This window comes from Xenopus tropicalis, chromosome 10 (assembly GCF_000004195.4).
Source record: "Xenopus tropicalis strain Nigerian chromosome 10, UCB_Xtro_10.0, whole genome shotgun sequence".
In the NCBI taxonomy this organism is placed as follows: Eukaryota; Metazoa; Chordata; class Amphibia; order Anura; family Pipidae; genus Xenopus; species Xenopus tropicalis.
In genome coordinates this window covers 16,160,454-16,184,501 of record NC_030686.2, presented here as the reverse complement: position 1 = coordinate 16,184,501, position 24,048 = coordinate 16,160,454, and the positions used below count along the sequence as shown (strand labels likewise).

Below are 24,048 nucleotides of genomic sequence, written 5' to 3'. Positions count from 1 at the left end.
GTAGCCTTGGTTCATGTTCCTAAAATGGGTAGGGTTTTGGCAGGGGTAAAGCACTTCCTGTGGGTGGGAAATGTGGCTAAAGTAGCTGCAAAACAATTTTATCTATATAAATATCAGAGTTGGCAAACAGTTGTGATTTGGGTTTTTGTTTTCTCCCCGTTCTCCCATTATTATAATAATAATATCATCTAAGTACAGTGCTCAGCAGGATGATGGCTGATTATAAGTTACTATGAATATATCTTTAGCAAACAAAAGAAAATATTAATTAAGGGAATAAACAGTGCTCTGTGCCCAATCAACAGGGGCATCCAATATACATTAGCAGTAACAGTGCAAAGAGCAAAGAGTGGATCATTATTAGTAAGTACAGTACACAATCTGGATATACTGCTGAGACATATTAGGCAATATTTGCTATATCTTTGTTTGCTGACCAGTACATGATGCAGTAATTGCCCTACAAGATGGTATTGCACTGGTAGGAAAGGTTCTCTTGCATGTGTAGTTAAGGAGAGACGGCCAATTCCATGGTTGATCATTTGGGGGGGGGGGGGGTTATATCCCTCTACCGGTAACTCAATTTTTAAAAATTGCCTTATTTAGTGCCTGAGAGGTGGAAGGGGAAATGGAATCGATACATTCATTTTATCACGGTTTCCTCTGGCCCCCTTGCATATTGGCTGCCTTTAATGTGCTGTATATTGAAATTGGCCATTTAACTTTTCTAAATCGCTTAATAAGCTCTATTTACCACTTAGCGGGTGCTCGGTTGTGATGATGGGTACTTAGCCTGATCTCAGCTTCACTGCTATGAATTATTCATTTCTCCACAGTCACGGTAACAGGTGAAATCACCTGCTGAAAGAACTAAAAGCAAAAGTTCAGTGGGGGGGGGGGCACTAGATTGCAAACGTTGGGATAATATGCCTTCTTAATGATGTGCTTTCTCTCACTGGGTGGAACAGCACTGCTATAGAGGTCTATGTACTGGACATACAGTGCTAGCAAAGGCCACCCCTTCAAAGTGCCAATGTGTTGATCCATGGCCCCAGACCCCCCCCCCCATAAAAGAAATTCATCAATAACCCACCACACCAGTTTCAAATGATATGAAGACCCAACAAACACTTACACACATTTACTAATCCACGAACGTCCAAAAGCATCTGAATGCGTTTTTTTTTTCGTAATGATCAGTATTTTTGCAATTTTTTCATCGCCATCGCGATTGTTTCATATTTTGCGCGACTTTTTCGTCACCGTTACGACTTTATTGTATATTTTCCGCGACTTTTTCGTCGCCGTCGCAAAAAATTCGGATTGGTTTTTCCGCCGTTTACTATAGTGCAATACAAAAAAATTTTGACGGCGACGAAATATTCGCGTAAAATACGATAAAGTCGCAACGGTGACGAATAAAGTCATGACACATGCGAAACAATCGCGACGGCGACGAAAAAAATCGTAAAAATTTTCGTTTCCAATCCGTTTTGTTTCCATTCGGATTCGAGGATTAGTAAATGTGCCCCTTAGTATAAGCAGGTCTTAGTTGCTGGGGGGGTGAGGGTTTTACCAAAAATGCCGGTGGAAGGGTTAACCCCCACTAGCCATACAACGACTTCGGTTGTTATGATACAGTAGGTGCAGCAAAATCATTTCTGAAACACCAGTGTTTTAATATTATGCCGAGCTGCACTAAACAGAACGACCATAAACAAATAGTTCTCTGCCTCTGAGAATGTTCATGAGAACAAGTTGTTTCAGCGTTATTATACCACTAATGAGGCTACCCGGTGACAATGCAGACAGCAAGGAAACTATGTAACACAACAGCTACCCTTCAAGTGCCCCCGATGACTTCAATAGGACCAGAAGTGTCAGGGAAAGAAACACAATGGACTCTAGTTCTCGATAAGTTTGAAAAGGTCTTCGGTGTCGTTCCTGGGAGCCTAATTAGAGCAGAAAGGTTTCCGAGACACTGATAAGCAGGTCCCATAGAATAACATTGGAACAGAGGAGGTGTCTCTAATTAGATAATGTTTCCAACCTTTGATGAGCGTACGTGCTGGAGAGGGACACGAGAGGGATAAAGATTGAAAAGTTGGAAACAAAAGTTCAGCACCACGGACAGCCGGTGTTCATAATGGTGATTAAATGAGCACTTCTCAGGGAAGGAGAGATTAGAGATGAACGTTCTTGCCATGCGTTGCATTTATGGAAATGGAACAGTTGATATTTTTATCATGTATTGCATATTCACAGGATATGGCCATTTGAACTTCATTTTTAATAAGGCACAATACTTTGCATTCTCCTAGAGCAGGACATAGACACTGTGTTCCACCAGTTCTCCAGGGCCAGCAGGCGCTTAATGCAAGAGGATCGTCCCATGAGAATCCTCATTACTGACTGAGTGCTGATAGGGATCATTTTCACTGGAGAATTCTTTTTGTATTCGTTATTAACTTTGAGTTCTTATTATTGCCGTTTCCATGCTATAGCCATAAATTCTGTCTTCCAAGTTAACATTTTATTCAGTGCTTCCACAATGAAAAACCCCTGGTATAGCCCTTGGTCTACCCCTTAGCTATGGCTGCTTCAGCAGTGCCATGGACTTTAAAACCAGACAGACATTGGGGCCGCTGTTTCCATCAGTGCTACTGTTACCTGGCACCTATTCAATATTAATAAGCCCAACAACAATCAAGACATCCTAGATTAGCCTTGTTCATGGGGTATGCTATAAATTAATAAAGCATTGCTTGTGGTCTGTCTGTTTGTGTGTGTGTATACTGTGTATGTATGTGTGTGTATATATATATATTATATAGGATAATAAAATGGAGACTGCCCCATTTATGAGAGATATAAACCCCCATGACTTGGCCACCAGAGGTCACTCTTTTTTACAGGATGAGCTTTCCTCCTAAAAGCAATAATGAATAAGATAAATTAAAGCTTAACATGCAGATAAATAGGGCTCCATAGATTACAGTATAATTATGGCTTACTTAATAGAACACTGTAATTAAACATCTACAGGCAGATGTTGCCTTTATATTTGAGATACCCAAAGGGCTGCTGTTGGTGGGGGGTAGATGGGAGTCCAGTTAGAGGCCCTATTGCAGTGGGGAAACTTGTAAATAGTGGGCTGCAAAGTCATGGGACTTGATATGAATGGATGGGGGTTTGGGTAGACAAGGAACATGTCTGGGAGGAACAGGGAGTGGCTAGGGCTGATGGAGACATGGCCAGACTTTGACCCATTTAGATAAGCAATACCCTTCCCTCCTTCTCCCAGCATCTTCTCTCTCATCTTATATGAGCCTTGAAATAGCCTATCCCCCATACGTAATAAACTACGTTTGCCCAGGAGCAGTAACAATGGCAACCAGTTAGCCGATTGCTTTTAAACCGGTAATAAGTAAATGCTACCTGCTGATTGGTTACTGCTTACTTACTGCCTTTTATTACATAACCCCCTATATGATTACACCGGACCTGTAAAGCTAAGAAACTGTTCAGATATCTGCTATCCCCCTATTAATCAGTAATCTCCTTTTAATAACTGTAATTAAACTGCAATTACTGTAAGTGCTGTATATCTTGGCTGTGTATACACTGCACAGATCTAATTTCTAGCATGTTATGCTTGGCCGGGAAAGTACTTGAACAGTGGAGTGATCTCAGTGCAGCAATACCACCTAGCGAGGCCTGACGAGATAAAACAAACCAAGGGAGGCTTTGGTTATATGTAAAGAAGCAGGCCTACCAGTGCTACATCTCTCTGCCTGCCGATACCTGGAGATTCCTCTGCAGTTTGGACTTGCTGACGTTACTCTAATAGGTATTCGGAGCTAGAAGAAATCTGTTTAATGTCTCCAGCAATGATAGTATGATTAAAGTGCAGGGAGCCGGGACTACAGGCAGGATTCTTATTAGAGGATCATCTTGTATAAAGTGGGCCCCAGGCCCTGTATAGCTGGAGAAAGTTTTATTAGCTTCAGGAACCTCAAATAATTGTTGATGGACTGTAGCACCCAGCATTCTTTATTACCCTCTCTCTTAATCTTTGGTTCCTAGAAGCTGCTGGTCCTGCAGGCAACTTTGCATGACTTTGGAAAATGAACCAACATAAATATATAATAATGATGTAAACCAAACTGAAATGTGTAGTCCACCAACATCTGGGGATGCAAGGTGAAAGGACAACATACTTTGCATGGGGAAAACTGTAGTAATTTTGCAAGAAAAGCCCCACCGCCAAGCGCTGAGACCTTTGCACTAAAAGCCCTCCCAGATTTGGGTGGTCATGTATGTGTATATTAAGAGAAGGTGTTCTGTTTTGCTCAATAAGTGCAGGCATATGGCAAGGAATCAAGTGACCCACATGTGTATAATGAGCACGCTGGGCACTTGCACAATATACTGTATGTGTTGTAACTATAGAGGGAGCAGACCCTGCAGTTGCAGTGGGGCCCAGGGGACAAGGGGGCTCTGGAGTTTTAGAAACTGTAGTACTGAGCTGCTCTCTATGCTTACATCCCCCACACCCCAAGCTGCTCTCCTACCTAAAGCAAGCAGGTGTGAACTTGTGGGGAGCAGGGTGGGCAGCGAGTTCCTGTTGCTGTGTGCGCCAGGCCCCTCTGCAGATTTTTTAGATGGGGGGGTTCACATTCGGTACACCACCGAATGCATGTGTGTGTGGCTGGCCACACATGGAATGGGCTCCCAGTGACAAGGGCACTGCACTCTGTGGGGGCTTTTCTTGAAAAATATACTAAAGTTTTCCTTATCTGGAATTCAGGTCCTATAATCCTACATAGATGAGGAAAGCAACATTTAGGGGCAGATTTATCAAAATGTGAGATTAGAGCTCACCACAGAATTAGATAGCTTCGAGAAGGGGCTGGATGGCTTTTTATCAAGTGAAGGAATACAGGGTTATGGGCAATAGCTCTTCGTAGGAGTTGATCCAGGGACTGGTCCAATTGCCATCTTGGAGTCAGGAAGGGTTCTTACCCTTAGAGTTAAGAATTTAACTGTTAATAACACGTATTGTAGTCCAGCAACCAGATGTCAACCTCAAATAATTTTTTTTTGTTGCTATGCCCGGTTACCCTCCTTTGCCCACCACTGCTGGGTTTGACACCTTAAAACTCTGGAAGGTTTAACAGTTCTGAGCAACATTTATAGAGCAGCACTGTTAGGGACACTTGGGTCCCCTTTGTCCCAGATCCATCATATGCAGCTGTGGTGCATCTCTACCGCACAGAATCGTCGGGTTCCATTACTCTCCCAGCGCTACTCTCTGCACTCCCTGCTGGTATCTGTGCCCTCCAAGCAGAGTCTGTAGTACAAATCAATGTGTGTATAATCTGTAGCTCTTTCCACAAAGGCACAAGCTGCAGAGCACTCACATATCCGCACAAACACTCGCACAGACTGAAGCACCACTGCCAAGATCTCTGCAGAATCATGTCCCCTGCTAGGGCCATTAGTACCTCCCAAAGGGCTAATCACTTTTAAACCTTTACATTATACTCTGAGCCGTCTCCGTTAGTGATGAGCGAATCTGTTCCGTTTCGCTTCGCCGAAAAATTTGCGAATCTTTCAAAAGATCCGCGAAACGGCGAAAAATTCGCGAAACGGCGAAAATGTCGTGCGACAAAAAAAAATTGTCGCCCGCGGCTATTATTTTGTCGTGCGGCTATTGTTTCGTCGCCCGCGGCTATTATTTTGTCGTCCGCGGCTATTATTTTGTCGCACGGCTATTGTTTCTGCGCCCGTGGCTATTATTTTGTCGCGCGGCTATTGTTTCATCGCCCGCGGCTATTGTTTTGTCGTGCGGCTATTATTTCGTCGCCCGCGGGCCGCGGCTATTATTTCGTCGCGCGGCTATTGTTTCGTCGCCCGTGGCTATTGTTTTGGCACGCGGCTATTATTTTGTCGCCCGTGACTATTCTTTTTTTACGCCGGCGACAATTTTTGGACGTGTGGCGAATTTTTCTGCGGCGAAATTTTTCATTTGTTTCGCGAAGCAATCCGCCAATGGCGAAACGCGGAAATTCGCTGCGAATCCATGCCTGGATTACAACTCCTACCGTGTTTCCCCGAAAATAAGACACTGTCTTATATTTTTACACCTTTATTCCATCGTTTGGGCGAGATTTATCGCCCAGCCCTACTGGGTTTATTTTATATTTAAATAATATTTAACAGACTTTAAGGTATGGTGATCCAAATTACAGAAGGAGCCCTTATTTGGAAAACCACAGGCCCTAAGCATTCCTGATAATAAATCCTGTACAGTAGAAGAAATAATATAGCTTGGCTCAAGCCTGAAACAAAACAAAACAATTGAGCTTTTTAAAAAAACAATCTCAAGTCTTTAATGTTTCATTTCCATACTCCCCGCACACCCCTCCCAACATGGGTTTTAAAAGCTCTGAAAACTCCATGAACCACTTATCTTATTATTCTGCATTGTTTCCTCCCGCCACCGACGGCATCTTTTGATTAAGGGGGAAGCTTATGTTTATATTTATTTATTTGTCCATAAAATTAAGTGTAGCTCATCAGAATTCGCCAGGGAGACCCCTGAAAGCTCACAGGCAATTAAGTTAATTGCCTCGGAAACCAGGGAGAGTTCTTGCGCTACTGTTTGGCCAGGGACTCTAAGCTCTGCTCTTCAAATGATGTCTAGTTAAAGAGATTTATTTACATTCTCTGTGATGTTCAACCTCTGTCTTTCTTGTCTAATGGCTCCATGGGACCTTTGTTCTCCTGGAAGGCACTGTGAAAATATATATATTCCTAGGGGGAACAAATTAAGCCCAGGAATATTTAATGAAGAACTCAGATAGTTTATTGGTATAAGGCTACATTTGCTGCACTCAAAATAACAAATAGAATACCAGACCTTGTTGCAAGTTCAAGCATTTTAAGCATTTTGTTGATCATTCCATTGTGTTTTTGTAAGCCCAGCAGGTTGTAAACCTTCCCTAATGGCTGTGAAACACAGGGAGATTAGTCGCCGTGTAATGAATCCTCCTTGTCGTGGGCGACTAATCTCCCCAAAATGCGCGATTTTCCTGAAGTCGCCTTGAGAGAAAACTTCCTCGACTTCGGCAAATCGTGGCACCGCATATGCCATCCCACTAGCGATTTGCATTCTAGCCAGTGGGATGGCATTTCGGGGAGATTTGTTGTGCGGCAACGTATCTCCCTGTCTGTCACAGCCCTTAGAGCAGTGATCCCCAACCAGTGGCTCGTGAGCAACATGTTGCTCCCCAACCCCTTGGATGTTGCTCCCCAACCCCTTGGATGTTGCTCCCCGTTGCCTCAAAGTAGGTGCTCATGTTTGAATTTCTGGTAAGGAGGCAAGTTTTGGTTGTATAAAAACCAAGTATAATACCAAACAGAACCTTCTGTAAGCTGCCAGTCCACATAGGGCCTATTAAGTAGCCAATTATAGCTCCTATTGCTACTCCTAGGAACCATTTTCATGCTTGTGTTGCTCCCCAACACTTTTTCCATTTAAATGGTGCTCACGGGTATAAAGGCTGGGGATCCCTGCCTTAGAGAAACCTTATTATAGCCCCAATCTCTCCAAAGTGGACATCTCAAGCTCAAACAGCCCTGGAGGGTGTTCATATCTGTGGTTGTTGGACTAAAGCCCCCATTACTGTATAAGCTCTTTTGGGCAGGGCTCTCTTTACCTCTTGTATCAGTTATTGATTGCCTTATATGTTGCTCTGTATGTCCAATGTATGAAACCCACTTATTGTACAGCGCTGCGGAATATGTTGGCACTTTATAAATAAATGTTAATAATAATAATTACGCTTTAGGAATCATAGAAGAAATAAGAATCTTCCATATCAAATATATCGACAACTTTGTCTTTGACCAAAACCTTTTTTAAAAAAGCAAATGCAATGTCAATAGAAACTGTTTATAAAGCATCAAAGTACCTTTTTCATGTCAAGTCATCCATTTGCAGTTAAGCAGGAAGGGTTTTAATGACAACCTGTCTAAGTGCACGAGTGCTTCCAGTATACCAGTCATAATTGTAAGCAGATATTTCCTGGCTTTCTGCTCTCACACAGGTAACGGCAAAGAGATGGAGAGACACCTAAGGTGGCTATACACTTTAAGGTTTTTCTAACCCCTAACAACCAATTTCAGTGCAATGCGACAAATACGTCAAATAATCGTACGGTTGGTGGGCACCAAACACTTGAACATTTAGCAATTTTTCATCCGATGAAAATCGATAGGGCAAGTTTGAAATTTTCATCATTAGCAATGAAATTTGCCCATTGTCCAATTGTTTGCAGGACCAAGCAGGTAGATTTCCCAGCTGTAACTAGACAATATCACTTGAAATGGTGGTTTTCATTGATGGATAAATCATACTTTTAAACGATCGTTTCAAGATACAGTAAGCTTGGTCCTATGAGAATGAAAGGATCTTAACATGTATAGCCAGCGTTTATCCTCCTATCTCTTCCTTATTCCATATCTTCTTGAACTGCATTCTTCCACCCTGAGGCCATGTACACCAACAAGGCGCTTACTTAATGAGCGGGAAACTGAATACTGAGCTCGCCAAGAGCAATTGGCATGCAGTTTCATTAGTGCTTTCAGGCAGTATTAAAATAGTGTTCCATTTTTCATTTGATAAAGAAAAAATACTGTTCCGTTTTCTCCTACAAATAATTTATCAATGCTGAGCCTTTGTATGTTGTGCCCTTTTATAATCAAATGCACTGGTGTAATGTAAAATGATTTGGCTGCAAAGGAAAGGGGTCTTCTGTTGAGGTTGTGATGAATTCAAGGGGAAGGCATATGTAGGCATGCAATAAATGGGCATTCCTACTAAATAGCCCTTCCCTTCACTAGTGAGTAAATGGCAGGAGGAACATACCTGCCAAGATGTTGGTTCTCATAAATCTCCATATGGGTAGGGGGGATATTTCTCCATAGTCTAGTGTAGGGAGGCCCCAGAGCCAGGTAATAGACCCTAACCCAGTGCTAGGGCTGTATCCAGTGTTGAGCTGCTTAAGGATAATATATAAAGTAGGGCCAGGTAACTACACACCCTACAGTAAAGTATTATGTGCTGGGATATTGGACCATTCCAAACACTACTGTAGGGGTCACCCATGCTCTGCCCATTAAAAAAATACCTGGGGAACCAACTTATAATATCATTCCACCTATTTTTATAAATGTAACATTCTAAATGTTATTAGAGGTATGGGATCTATAATCCAGGAACTTGTTACCCACAAAGTTGTGAATTACAGGAAGCCCATCTCCCACAGACTCCACTTTAATCAAATCAAATTATTTCCTTTTCTCTGTAATAATAAAACAGTACCTTGTAATTGATCCCAACTAAGATATAATTACCCCTTATTGGGGCAGAACAGCCCTATTGGGTTTATTTAATGGTTAAATGATTCCCTTTTCTCTGTAATAATAAAACAGTACCTGTACTTGATCCCAACTAAGATATAATTACCCCTTATTGGGGGCGGAACTGTCCTATTGGGTTTATTTATTTTTGGGTTTAAATTACTGTATATTTTAGTAGACTTAAGGTACAGAAATGCTAATTATGGAAAGAACCCTTATCCAGAAAACCGCAGGATCCAAGCATTCTTGAAAATAAGTCTCATATCTGTATAAAGATGATTTATTTTTTGTATTTTCTCTCTCCTTTGAGTCTCAACCTCAATCCATTTCCCAGCAAGCACCTAAAATGCCCTATCTCTGCTCTTCCGATGTTTGATATCCGTTTCAGAGCCCAAATGTCACTGTAATATGATAGGTAGGATGGCTCTTCATTCTTTTGGTGATGAGCAAATCTACCCTGTTATGCTTTACCGAAAAATTATTGAACCGCATTGAAGTCAGTGGGTGCTTTTTTTTTTATTTGGTGGCCTTTTGAATCTGGAAACCTGGCGATAGATTTTGCTCATTGGGTGGTATTCTCATTTGAGCTTTATTTAGAGAGTTTGAAAACTCTTCCCTTCTCAAAAATGGAAGGGCCAGACTGGCCTGTTGGAATACCAAGGAATAGGCTGGTGGGCCCCAGACTAGCAAGCCTTCATTCCTGCTCTGATGGGGAAATGCAGCCTGGTGGAACACATCTAAAATTGCTTCTCGGCACTGCATGTGTTTCTTTAACTCACACAGTATGTCTTTAGGCAGGAGCTGCTATCCAGTGTTTCTCTGTTAACGTGAATCATGGGAACCCTCCCTAAACAGTACGAGCAACATTTTTTTATTTCCTCAACTATTGGTTAAGAAGCCCTAATTTATATTGTCTCCAAAGATCTCCCCTTTATGTCCTTTATTTCTCCAAACTAACAGTCCCAAATGTAACTACAAATTCAAGGAGATTCCCATGTCCACCATCTTGCTTTTATTAAACCTAGAGAAAGCACTTTTCATTTTTGCTTGCTGGTTTATATTCCCACTGGTTTTTAAAATCTGGGGAAAAGTATTGTTGATCAGCATTATTTTAAAGGGGACATAAACCTATCCTACAAAGCTCACATGCTGGGAGTTGTAGCTCTGGCAGCTAGAGATCTTTTTCCAGCCTAATTTCTTTCCTTTGTACCACAAATTGATCTGAGAGGCAGTCCAGTGGTTATTAACAAAAGGTTTATAGAAAAAGCATTGTATCCATGCCATGGTGCCCCTGCCGAATTAATGCAAGACAATTGCAATAATATAAATCAACATGGTTTCAATGTATTGTACAAATGGCAAAAGCATAGAGAGGTTCGGAGGTATTTAATACACAGAACAAAGGCCGGAGTCTTATCTGCAGTCACACACTGCGCTTTTATACATTCAAATAAACGGTGAACTGTGCCGGCAATGAGCCATTTTCTAGGCCATATTACCCCCAAAAGCAAAATAATATCCTGGAAAAAATTCATTGAGCAGTTTGAATGTTCACTGGCAGCCATGGAAACCAGCACTGGCCGCTCCAGCCGAGACTGTGCCCTGCTCAGGAGCCATGCAAGCGTAGCTCCTCCGAGAAGGGGGGAATGAATAACTTTCCCAACCTGAAACCTGTGAAATCTTCCTTTTATTACCTGAGGCTTTCCTTCCGCCAGCATGGACTCTTGGGAATTAGGGAAAGTAAGGAAAGGTGTGGGTTTCTGCAAAAAAGGATAAATTCACTAGGCTCCTGTGCTGCCTCCAGTTCTTAGAATTTTATAGCCAGAATTACTGTATAAGCTCCATATTCTCTTATATTCTCTTCTCTGGACTTGGTTATTGGGAGCATCTTAAACCGGAGGAGAGTTCTCTTAAAGAGAGGATTTAAAACTTCCCCTAAACAGACTCATTCTTCCAGATTACTGTAAACTCAACTACAGATGCTGAATAATCGACAATCACCCAGCCATGAACAATACCCCCCCCCCCCGGTCCTTGGAAAAATTGTCCTGCTTGAAACTGGTCTGTGGTGCAAAAAAGGTTAGCGACTACTGTGATAGAGGGTCAGGGGTAATAGAGAACAGCAATTGGGGCAGGCCAGGGGCTAGTAACAGGGATTTTGAAATTTATTGACAATGTGCATGCTGGTAAATTTGTAATACTGGCCGGTGTTGGCCTGGGCCCCCAAGGGCCCATCAGAGAACCTGACAAGCATCACCCACTCTCACAGCAATTAGATGGAGCTATTTATATAGTATAAAAGTTATATAGGCTTATGGTAGAACTAAAAAGAGCTAATTGGATTTTCTCATAGACCCAACTAGGTCCTGTGTCCACCTGAAGATCCTCTGGTACTCTGACAGGCCAGACTGACCTTGGTATTGGCCATAGTATTGGCTGGTATTTTACCAGCTAAGCTGTTTAAAATACTGGCCATGTCGCAAACCCTATACACCTATAACATTTAACTTGCTTGTTGTCAGGTTCTCAGGTGGACCCTAGGAAGCCCAGTCTAACTAAGCCGCATTATGTCCTCCCTCCTGATGTTCGATTACACAATAATCTCCTAAGGTAAGGAAACGGCAAGATGGCTGATGTAGTGCTAGTGATTAACATTCTCACTGGTGAATTATCTTCTATCTGGCCACCTCCTTTGGAGAACTAAGGGCCACAGTAGAACTCGTCCTATTTTCTGTAACTGTGAAGGGGTAATTAAAGTTCCATGTAAAACAACTGTAATGTCTCCCTTAGTATCTCTTCAAAAGGAGGTACATTGAGCTGTAGGCATGCCTGTGCAAGACTCAACATGGGTCACTTTCATGCGCCAGATGCATCACAACATGGTTCTTTAGTGATACCTGAGTATCTTGCCCCTTTTGTATGATTCTCATTCTTGTGCTGGCAGTTAAATATCCCTCCCTGAGATGCTTTTTTAGTCTTTGCATTGCTAAATTGATCTGTTTATTCGCGCTTGCCTCTGCGGGTTGCTGTTCCTATTATTATCAATTATTTATTAAGCGCCAAAGAAAATCTGCAGCGTTGTGCAATCAGGATTATTATATTTATTCTGTCTTCTATTTCATGGCCACGTGAGGGTTTTCCATGAATCTATATGTTATTGTTTTCTTCTTTGTGCTGAGAGCTCTCTGCTCCTTATTGTTGAGCACCGTGGGATCTTGTATCACTGGGTACATTATTATTCCTTCTCAGTGGGCTAATATGTTGATCTGTATTTCAGCTCGCACTCTTGTAATATTGTTTTGTATCTTGCTTTGGGCATTTTGGATCGTAATATTCTGTATCCCATTATTCTGCACTCTATTTTTTTCATTATGGTGGTGGGGGTGTTAAGAAGAGAGCATACATGCTGGTGTAAAAGCACTATGTCTGTAAAACAGCGGGGGCCCCAAAAGCTGTTTCCTAAAGCGGATCATGATTATTATTAGCATTTTGAAGTGCCCAGAAGTTGCACAGCACTATATAACTCAGTATTACAAGGGAAAATAGACTTTTATTTTGTCCTGATACACATTGCAGTAGAATAGGTTTAGTAGATGTTAGTATAAAACTTCCACTGCAGTCCCCAAGTAAAATGTTACCAGCTGGCTGGGGGCCAAGAAAGAATTAAACTGATTCATCCAGGGTCGGACTGGGCTGACCCAAGCCACTGGGTGTGTTGCCCACTCTCCTCTGAGCTTGCTCCCCTTCCTGGGCTGTGACCTCCATTTGCCCACATTCCCCTTCAAGTCACATCCCTTTTTACCTCCTTATGTGTGGCTTTGTGGTCAATACCCTACCTGGGCCACCTCCTCTCCCCTGATTAAAGCTGCCAACATAAGGCGGTAAAAGGGAGGAGGGCCCTGGAGTCGCAACCTCGGTTGGCCCCAATGCTCCAGTCTGATGCTAAATTCATCTGTGTTATATTGACTTTCCATATAGAAATTTCTACTGCAAACTGTGTCCATGACTGCACATATTGCATTGGTATGCATGTTGAAGAGAATATTGGGAGCACAAGGGATCAATACTCTTCATCTTCACTGACCAAGCAATATTCTCTCTAAGACCCTGACTCTTGCTGATGCACACACTAGTGCACACAAGTCGTATCCGTGTGTAACACTGTTTTGCAGATGGTCTTCTCTCTGGAACCCACTACCTTTCTTTTGTTACCTTGTAACTTGGACTCGGCCATTTGCAACTTCCAGGAGAGCATGTGTTGCAGAACAGATCTTTTAAGTAACTTGGGCATGAGTGGTCTTGAACCAAATAATAAACTCTTTATTTTCTGGATCTCACACAATCTCTTGGGTGGTACTGTACAGATGGCACAAGCATCAATCACTTAGTTACTTCAGACACTTTCATCCCTTGGATGGTATTCTTACAGGCATAGTATTTAAACATTCCTAGAGGTAAAGTAGTACTCACTTATGAGTGAACTTGTCCCTAGTGCTGGGCAATGCTCTCTGGTGTCTTACTCCAGGAATCTCCTATTCCTGAGCCTTGGGTTCTAAACCTTACTATCTGCTAGTTGGTGCCTCTGGCTGCTCTATTATCTACCCTGCCCCTCACTCCTAGGGGCTGATTTACTAACCCACGAATCCCAATCCGAATTGGAAAAATTCTGATTGGAAAACTAACATTTTGCGACTTTTTCGTATTTTTTGCGATTTTTTTCGGCGCCGTTACGACTTTTCGTGAATTGTCGTGACTTTTTCATAGCCATTACAACCCGGCCAAGGAAAGTCTCCCATAGGGCTCAATGGCACTCTGCAGCTCCAACCCGGCCCAAGGAAAGTCTCCCATAGGGCTCAATGGCACTCTGCAGCTCCAACCCGGCCCAAGGAAAGTCTCCCATAGGGCTCAATGGCACTCTGCAGCTCCAACCCGGCCCAAGGAAAGTCTCCCATAGGGCTCAATGGCACTCTGCAGTTCCAACCTGGCCCAAGGAAAGTCTCCCATAGGGCTCAATGGCACTCTGCAGCTCCAACCCGGCCCAAGGAAAGCCTCCCATAGGGCTCAATGGCACTCTGCAGTTCCAACCCGGCCCAAGGAAAGTCTCCCATAGGGCTCAATGGCACTCTGCAGTTCCAACCCGGCCCAAGGAAAGTCTCCCATAGGGCTCAATGGCACTCTGCAGCTCCAACCCGGCCCAAGGAAAGTCTCCCATAGGACTCAATGGCACTCTGCAGCTCCAACCCGGCCCAAGGAAAGTCTCCCATAGGGCTCAATGGCACTCTGCAGCTCCAACCCGGCCCAAGGAAAGTCTCCCATAGGGCTCAATGGCACTCTGCAGCTCCAACCTGGCCCAAGAAAAGTCACGATACTGAAGCTTGAATGAATCCGAAACTTTTGTACTCGGTGCGAAGGCTACGAAAAAGTCGCTACAATTCGCGCAAGTCGTAACGCTACGAAAAAGTCGCGACATTTTGCGAAACAGTCGTAACGGCTACGAAAAAGTCGTGACAATTTATGAAAAAATTGCAAAATACTAATCATTATGAAAAAAACGCATTTGGACGCCTTCGGACTGTTCGTGGATTAGTAAATCAGCCCCTAGAGATGTAGCGAACTGTATGCCGGCGAACTAATTCGCGCGAACATCGGGTGTTCGCGTTCGCGCAAATTCGCTGACTTTTGCCGATGTTCGCCACTTTGGGTTCGCAGCGTTTTTTCGCCTTGGTTTTTACGCCGCGTTTTTTCACTTCATTTTATCGCCTATGCATATACATAGGAATAACTTGCGTTTTTTTTTTGCCGTTATTTTTTAGCGTTTTTTTTGGCGTTTTTTTTACAAAGTATTTTTCAGAGAAGTTTTTTCCCTTGATCCCCCTCCTGCATGCCACTGTCCAGGTCGTGGCACCCTTTAAACAACTTTAAAATCAGTTTTCTGGCCAGAAATGGCTTTTCTAGATTTTAAAGTTCGCCTTCCCATTGAAGTCTATGGGGTTCGCAAAGTTCGCGAATATTCGCGAGTTTTGGCGAAAGTCCGCGAACGGGTTCACGAACATTTTCGGTGATGTTCGCTACATCACTATCAGCCCCCTAGAGTGAGCTATTACAGAAATTGTGCTCACACCATCTTCTCCAATTACTGAGGTCCAAGTCCTCTGGCACCAACCATCCCCTCTAGCAATTGGGGATACACAGCAAGAGGCCAAGCACATGATGACTTTAGCTTATGGAACCATGACGTCCCTGACTTCAGAACTACTGGAATAAGGCAAGACCTCCCACACCCAATGGTAAAACAAACTCCTTGCTGTCCAAACCCGCTTTTGGGACTGCCTGATGTAAAGGTGTGAAAAACCTATACCCTTCTATACACACACACTAGTGATATGCGGGTCAATAAAAAAAATCGATCCGCACCCGACCTTAACTCACCTGCGTCCAATCCGCACTTGACCCTAACATGGCAAATCTCTGTTATTATAGACCTGTGCCAGCCCCATCCCTCCCTGGCATCACCAAAGGGGCAGGACATGCATGAATACTTAGCTGGCAAGAGGCCACCAAAGCAAAAACAAGCGAACCTAAATCCAGGATCCCTTTTAAAAATATATGTTCTTTAATGCTATAGATACAAGAAATAAAGATCAGATCTATAAAATGTTTACATATAGATTTATTTCAATAATTCATGAACATATAAGCAAAATTATCCTTGATTTTGCTCTCTAAGAAACTTTTCTTTTTTATAGTTTATCCACTGGGCAGAGTTCATTTTTTTTTCTTTTCTCTCTTTAAATTACTTATTTTGTTTCTCTGTAAGCATTCTATTTTCTTCATATCTTATCTTTTTGAAGGACAAACGTGACAAATGTGACTGTTAACCCTTTTTTTTTAAACAATTTGTCATTATTCATCCTATATGTTTATTGCAAAACCTCAATAAAATGTTTAAATATTAAAAACAACACATTGGCAGCTATGATCAAAAAGTCTAATAATGAGTCTATTGCACATAGCTGGGTTGGGGAGACAATGTGGAATTGCAGGGCCTTGTGATATCCTATTGCTGTGATCCTGTTCTATGTAACGTGCAATATAAGATATACTGATATCTATGCTGCCTGTCTCCCTGCCCTCTTGCTCTATATACATTATACCCTCACCCTCTATTCCGTCTCGAGGTGGAAGTGGGGGCATAATAAGGTTGTGGTGGGTGGGGTGGGCGTGTGTCAAAATTCAGCTAAGCTATGTGGATAAACCTTGCACATATCACACACACATTTTTTGACCACACCCATTTTTACAACCACACCCCCTAAATACCACTCCCATTTGACTAAATTTGGCAGATTATTTAACGTTTGAACACGTTTCTGGGGGTTTGGGGGCCTTGGTTTATGTTTTATTACAGTTTTGCTAAAAAAGCTGAAGTTGCCCTTTAGGCTGCAAGTCTCCGTTCCCCCAAGAGACCTGTTTAGCTTGTTAGGCTGATGCCACGTGGGCGTATTCTCGGCAAGCCGAAAAACGATTGCAGAGAATATGGCCCGCTACTGTAGATTTCCCCTACCATTTGCCTGCAAACAAATGAATGGAATACGGTCGTGTGCAGGCACATGTAGCCGATATCCGCTGAAGAAATTAAGTCTCGCGTTTTTGGCAGATATCGGCTACATGTGCCTGCACTCAAGCGCATTCCATTCAATCGGGTGCAAGCACAAGGTAGGGGAAATCTACAGTAGCAGGGTGTATTCTCGGCAAGCATTTTTCGGCATGCCGAGAATACACCCACGTGGCATCAGCCTTAGTTACAATTGTATCTCAGTGGAGGGGGGGCTTGTTAACTTTCTGGGCTCTCTGCCAAAAGCTACTTGTTTAATTAAATGTGAGAAACAATGTTTCTAAGTGCAGCTGAAGCTTGTTTAACCTTCTGGGCTCTCTGCCAAAAGCTAGTTTTAATTTAAATTTGTATCTTTTTTAGTATTCAGTGCAGGAGATCAAAGGGAAATGAGGGACTTTTCGGTAAGAATCCAGGACTGGGGGTTGAGCTGTCAAAAGAGGGACTGTCCCGCCAAAATCAGGACATTTGGGAGCTATGTATAATAAAATTCACTAGTTACTTGAGACTATCTACCATATGCATTAAGGTTTTAAAGGAACCTCACAACCTAAAAGCTTATGTCACCCATTAAAAAACGCCAATCGGCTTTGATCCAGGAGTATTTACAGGAACTGCATTCGTCTGTCACTGCTCACACAGGATGGATTTCAGAGCAAAAGTGCACAGTTGCATGATTACAGGCTAAAATCCACCCCAGGTTAGCACTAACAGGCAGATATAGTTCTTGCCAATGTCCACAGACAGGCGCATGGTTTGCGAAGCGATGGTTCATTGCCTCCGCCGAGTAATCACACGGCGGGGGTCAATGAAAACGGAGCGCACAGACTAGGGGTAGGCAAGAGAGGCTTCTGCCTGGCGCCCCCTAATCGTTGAGCCCTAGGCAGCTGCCTCTTCTGCCTACCCCTAGTTCCGGCCCTGTCCACAGAACAGATCTGCGTTCCACAGGTGGACAAGCACGGACTGGCAATCTTTGGGTTCTGGCTAATGCCAGAGGGGCTGCTGTAAGATGCCCAAGACAGTCACTGTTTATTGGGCCTGTGGGGGACTGTTTGGGCCTCTGTGTACTTAGAATGCCAGGGCCTATTTTGAATCTTAGTCCAGGTGGAGAAAATGCCTCATATGACATTAGCCTTAGACTACCTGTATAATATTGCCCTTTTTCCTATAATCATCTGAATGTGCTGTTTTCTTTATAGTTCTCTTGCCTAAAATGCTAGTGATTATTGACCCTGATTAGGGGCATAACTATATAAGAAGCACCATGAGACAACTGGGGGACTCGGTTCAAATCGATGGTAAGAAAACGTTGTTCTTAAAGGTGTACTGTCATGATTTTTACGGTATACTTTTTATTTCTAAATGACACTGTTAACATGGCAAATAATTCACTCTACCATTTAAAATGTCATTCTTTAACCAATAAATGCATTTTTTTAGCTGTAATATTGGTGTGTAGGCGCCATCTCGGTGCATTGTGCCTGAGTCTGAGCTTTCAGAAGGAGCCAGCGCTACACATTAGAACTTCTTTCAGGTAACCTATTGTTACGGCCTCGGGACGCTGCGTTAAGAAATCTGGCCCTGGCTGCAGTAAAGTTTATCGGAGCACAAGTGGCTGTGGCACCCTGGGAAATTAATAGTAGGGCTTGCCCCATGTGAAATCAATATTAAATATTAAAAAAAATCTGTGTTTATAAAAAGGAATTCAATGCCGGATTCTGCTGGAGAAGCTCTATTAACTGATGCGTTTTCCCATGACAGTATTCCTATAAAGAGTAGAGGGACCCTAAAATCATTTTGCTGTTGGGCCCAGTAGCTTCTTACGCCACTGACTCTAATCCTGTGCTTCTGCTTTATGCGCTATTACCTGCCTCCATATCATTCTATCCCTCCCGTTTTAGTTATACCCACTATATCCCTCTGCATCTTTTCTTTTCTCTGTTTGTCATAATAATTTCTGCTCTGCATTATCGTATATTATTCTGTATCCTATTACTCTTCTGTGTATGCCCTAATCTTTTTCTTTTCATATCTCTGTGCTGTTATTTCCCTAGAATCCACTTATTTGGCTGGGCTGATATATTGCTTTCTATTTATTATGCTATAGTTATTTATTGTGTTATTCTGACTTCTGTGTTAATAAATAGTTTTGTATTCTTTTTTTATTCTTCTTTTGCACTCTTCTTTGTTATAAAATTGCTCAGCCCCATATTATTATTTGTCTGTTTTCATTATACCTCTGTATCATGCCCCTTTCTGCTTTATGGCGCTCTGACAGCCGGCATTAGAGATAAGTCCATGCTGCTCTCATCATTTTCTGCTGAAAAAGGTTATTGGTTGCAGAAAAGTACTTTTTAAAGCAAAAACTCTAAGATGGACCCAGTGGTGGTTTGTACACAATGCAGTTGAACAAAAGAGTTACCAGTAAAGCAGTGGGTTTAAAAGAAATACTCCCTGCAGGAGGCTGCTGTGTGTGGGAGATTGTACAGCAGCCCAAGCATTTCTCGTAGTACAGGTATAGGACCCATTATCCAGAATGCTCGGGACCAAGGGTATTCCGGATAAGGGGTCTTTCCATAATTTGGAGCTCAATACCTTAAGTCTACTAAAAAATCAATAAAACATTAATTAAACCCAATAGGATTGTTTTGCATCCAATAAGGATTAATTATATCTTAGTTGGGATCAATTACAAGGTTCTGTTTTATTATTACAGAGAAAAAGGAAATCAGTTTTAACATTTTGAATTATTTGATTAAAATGGAGTCTATGGGAGATGGGCTTTCCGTAATTCGGAGCTTTCTGGATAATGGGTTTCCGGATAAGGGGTCCGATACCTGTACAATCAAAGAACATCAGGCCAGGGCTTTTTTTGCAGTTTAGAAACAGAAATTGAATTTTTACGTGTGGTTTTGCTCATTGATATATAGCATCTTGACCACAACTTCAGATTTTTTCATTATTTTTATATTACAGTATAATTTTGTGACCTATAATTTATTTCTCTGTCGATAAAGGTCCTTAATGTTGCTTAATAGCTCACACATCATGCTTTATACAGTCCACTAGGTATCTGCATATTGATTTGGAACTACATATTTCTTCCCATCTGTCTATATCTATACCCATCTATCTACTATTAATTATAAGTATATATTTTATATATAACCACTGTTTTAAAATATAAGGATAACAGATGTCACAGAGGGCTACCATGGTCGTATAAAAGCACAAGGCTAGAGGCTTCTACTATTTTACAACAGTGGGTATCATGTTTTTTTTAAAAAAATAAGCAAGTTTTAAATCTAATATAATAAATATGGAATACCCCCTACTGAAGAAACCTGGGTTTGGTTCCCCTGCAGTGTTTTCACTGTTTTCATGGCCATCCTGTTGTAGATCCCATGCTTAATTAGGACTAAAACCCATGGGCAAGACTGTTTCAGAACAACGTCAGGTATAGGGACACAGACCTGTCAACTCTCCTGTATGTCGTATTTTGACAATGTGTGTTTCTCTCTCTTTTGAAATGTCGCTATTATACTCCTATGATCCTCCACTAGGGATATATGATTCTCACCCACATTGAGTAAGTATGTAAATAAATACTTACTCAAATCGAGCCTGACCCTGAAGTTCCCCCTGGGCCTGACTTGAATCATTTAGATTTACAAAGGATATAAACCAGACTGCTCTTATTGAGATATACATTAATACAGAGTATTACAATACAGAGTATTAAATAATAGCTCATACGTCCTGAAAGCGCGTGAGGACGTGAGGGGAGCAAATTAAAAAATGTTGCCATTTAACCATTTCTACCTTCATGGGGCTGATCCAATGGCATCCAATCATCATCCTTGTTTTAGCATAACTGTCTCTGTCCATCTATAGGAAAGGCTTAAAGGTCCCCACAGGGCCGGATTTCTATCCGGTGCGCCCCGAGGCCACCCCTGTGGGAGTCCCCTGTGCGCATGCACGAACGCTCCCCCCCCCCAGTGCGCATGAGCAAACGCGGCCCTCCCAGTGCGCATGCGCTACGCGCCAGCTCCCCATTGCGCATGCGGGAACGCTCCTTTTAACTCCCATACGGAGCAGTAGGGAGAGGTCCCGACTGCTCCGTATGGGAGCAAAATTTAAAAATGTTCTTGCGGCGGGGCGGCATGCCGCCCCTAAACTTCTGCCGCCCTAGGCCGGGCCTTTGTGGCCTCTCCACAAATCCGGGCCTGGGTCCCCATACACGGGCTGATAGTAGCTGCCGATATCGGTCCCTTGGACCGATTCGGCAGCTAATCGGCCCATGTATGGGCACTCCCGACGGGCCTACCCGACTGAGATCTGGCCTGAAATCGGCCAGATCTCGATCGGGCAGGTTAGAAAATCTTGCCGAACCGACTTTGCCATTGCCCGTCGTTGTAATTTGATCATTTGGCCCCAGGGCCAAACGATCGAATTACCCTGGATTCTCCCGATATCGCCCACCTGTAGGTGGGGGATATCGGGAGAAGATCCGCTCGCTTGGCGACATCACCAAGCGAGCGGATCTTATAGTGTATGGGGACTTTTAGGGGCACATTTACTAAGACACGAATCTGAACCGAATTGGAAAAATTCCGATTTGAAAACGAACATTTTGCGACTTTTTCGTATTTTTTGCGATTTTTTTCAGCGTCTTTACGACTTTTTCGTTACCAATACGATTTGTGCGAAAAAACGCAAGTTTTTCGTAGCCATTCCGAAAGTTGCGCAAAATCTGCCGATTTTTTCGTAGCGTTAAAACTTGCGCAAAAAGTTGCGCCTTTTTCGTAGCGTTAAAACTTAAAAGGTGCGACGTTTCGCGCAAGTTTTAACGCTACGAAAAAAGCGCAACGTTTTGCGCAAGTTTTAACGCTACGAAAAAAGCGCAACTTTTTGCGCAAGTTTTAACGCTACGAAAAATCGCCAGATTTTGCGCAACTTTCGGAATGGCTACGAAAAACTTGCGTTTTTTCGCACAAATTGTATAGGTAACGAAAAAGTCGTAAAGACGCTGAAAAAATCACAAAAAATGCGAAAAAGTCGCAAAATACTGATCATTACGAAAAAAACGCAATCGACGCATTCGGCCCGTTCGTGGCTTAGTAAATGTGCCCCTTAGTGTCTCACTGTCTCGGCACAATAGCCCAAAAAGGTATCTGTCTGGTAAAAGAAATCTTCTACATCAGCACAGTGTCCTAAATGGTATTTGTGCAGTTGGTGTTTCTGAGACTGTTTGTGACTTTGTTAACCTTGCACTAGGGATACTTGTGACAGGAGACAACAGATACATTCCATGTTCTGTGTGAGCATTCTAAGGCCCAAGCAAGTAGAATGACCTATGGTCTTAATGTCTAAAATCATCCTACAATTGCAGTTGTTCTGAATCTTTGTTCTTTAATAATTACTTAAATATAAGTGTTTTTAGCAGAAATCTAAATCACCAATATCTACACTGTATTTCTCATAAGTCATCAGTATTTGGTGCAGGCTAAAGGTGGGGTTGTAGTCTCCATAGGTAATAGTTGGGGCAGAATGGATTGTGACTGGGTTGGAATGGGGGAATGGCCGTGGTAGAATGGGGTGTAGATAACATAGTATAGGTTCATACAGAAGGACTTGACCTATCTTGGGGCAGATCATGGGTCAAACTAGTGGCAAGGCCCCAGTGCCTCTTTAAAAACCTCCTCCTTTTCAAGCCCAATATGATGACTAAGACACTGGAGGATCCACCCCCTTTATAATGGGCTTATACTATCAGAGGGGACAGCTTCCAAAGCTCCTTCTCAACCTCAGGCTTGCTTAAGCCTGCATTAAGAAGGGCTGGCTCAGGTTCAGATCAAGAAATTCCATAATCTATCCCCCTTCCTTCACCCCTCCTTCATTCAACTCTCACTTTCCTTTAAGGGCTCTGGTACACGGGGAGATTAGTCGCCCGCGGCAAAACTCCCTGCTCGCGGGCGACTAATCTCCCCGAGTTGCCTTCCCTCTGCCATCCCACCGGCGAACATGTAAGTCGCCGGCGGGATGGCAGACGCGGCGGCGCGATTTCGCGCAAATCGCCGAAAAAGACTCGCGAGGCTTTTTCGGCGATTTCCCGAAATCGCGCCGCCGCGTCTGCCACCCCGCCGGCGACTTACATGTTCGCCGGTGGGATGGCAGAGGGAAGGCAACTCGGGGAGATTAGTCGCCCGCGAGCAGGGAGTTTTGCCGCGGGCGACTAATCTCCCCGTGTACCAGAGCCCTAAAGCTAGACACTATACCAGAACATGGAAAGTATTTCCTGTTTACTACGTGCATGTCATTGTTCCAAATGGATCTCCATCAGACGACAGTCTAAAATGTCAATGTTTACCCCCTCCCCCCCTCTTCCTTTCTGAATCCCCCCCAAATACTTGAATACCTTTTCAATAAAATATTAGTTACAAAAAAAGAAATTCCATAATCTAAATACCTCATACTTTGTTTTGAGATAAAATAAAGAACCTTGAACTGTGAGGTAGCAAAGCTGGCCAAAGCTCTCCAATATTCCCATCTGGCAAATCAGAACATTTAAGGCAATGACCCTGATCTGCCCTCATACATCCAACTCAGTCAGGTCACGCCCTTGATACTCCAAGCCCCTCCTACTTTTCAGCAGGCCCCTCTCCTATTTAGGTGAACACAATGGGAGCGCCCCATATAGAAAGGGCCAACTGGGATTAGGCTAGTCATCTGGATATCCAAGCAGAGGCACTTCTAGCCAATGGCAATTAGTGCAATGTGTGGACTACTGAAACTACCAAAATGATTCTGTACTTTATAATACTTGACAGAATCACCTGTGCTAGACCTGTTTTTGATAGAACAGATCCATTATAGATCTGCTATGCACTGAATATGGGTGATCAATAAAAAAAATCCCCATGATATGCCTTCTGCTCCTGGCGCAATGCAGCCTGTCTTAAAATAACTTTTAGGCTTATATATATATATATACAGTAAGATGCAGC

At 42.9% G+C, this 24,048-nt stretch overlaps 1 protein-coding gene across 1 annotated transcript in view; it reads left to right on the top strand.

The window, feature by feature from the left end:
• Positions 1-24,048, top strand: part of asic2 (acid sensing ion channel subunit 2) — a 286,936-nt gene that overhangs the window by 31,337 nt on the left and 231,551 nt on the right. The gene's annotated exons all lie outside the window — the stretch shown is intronic.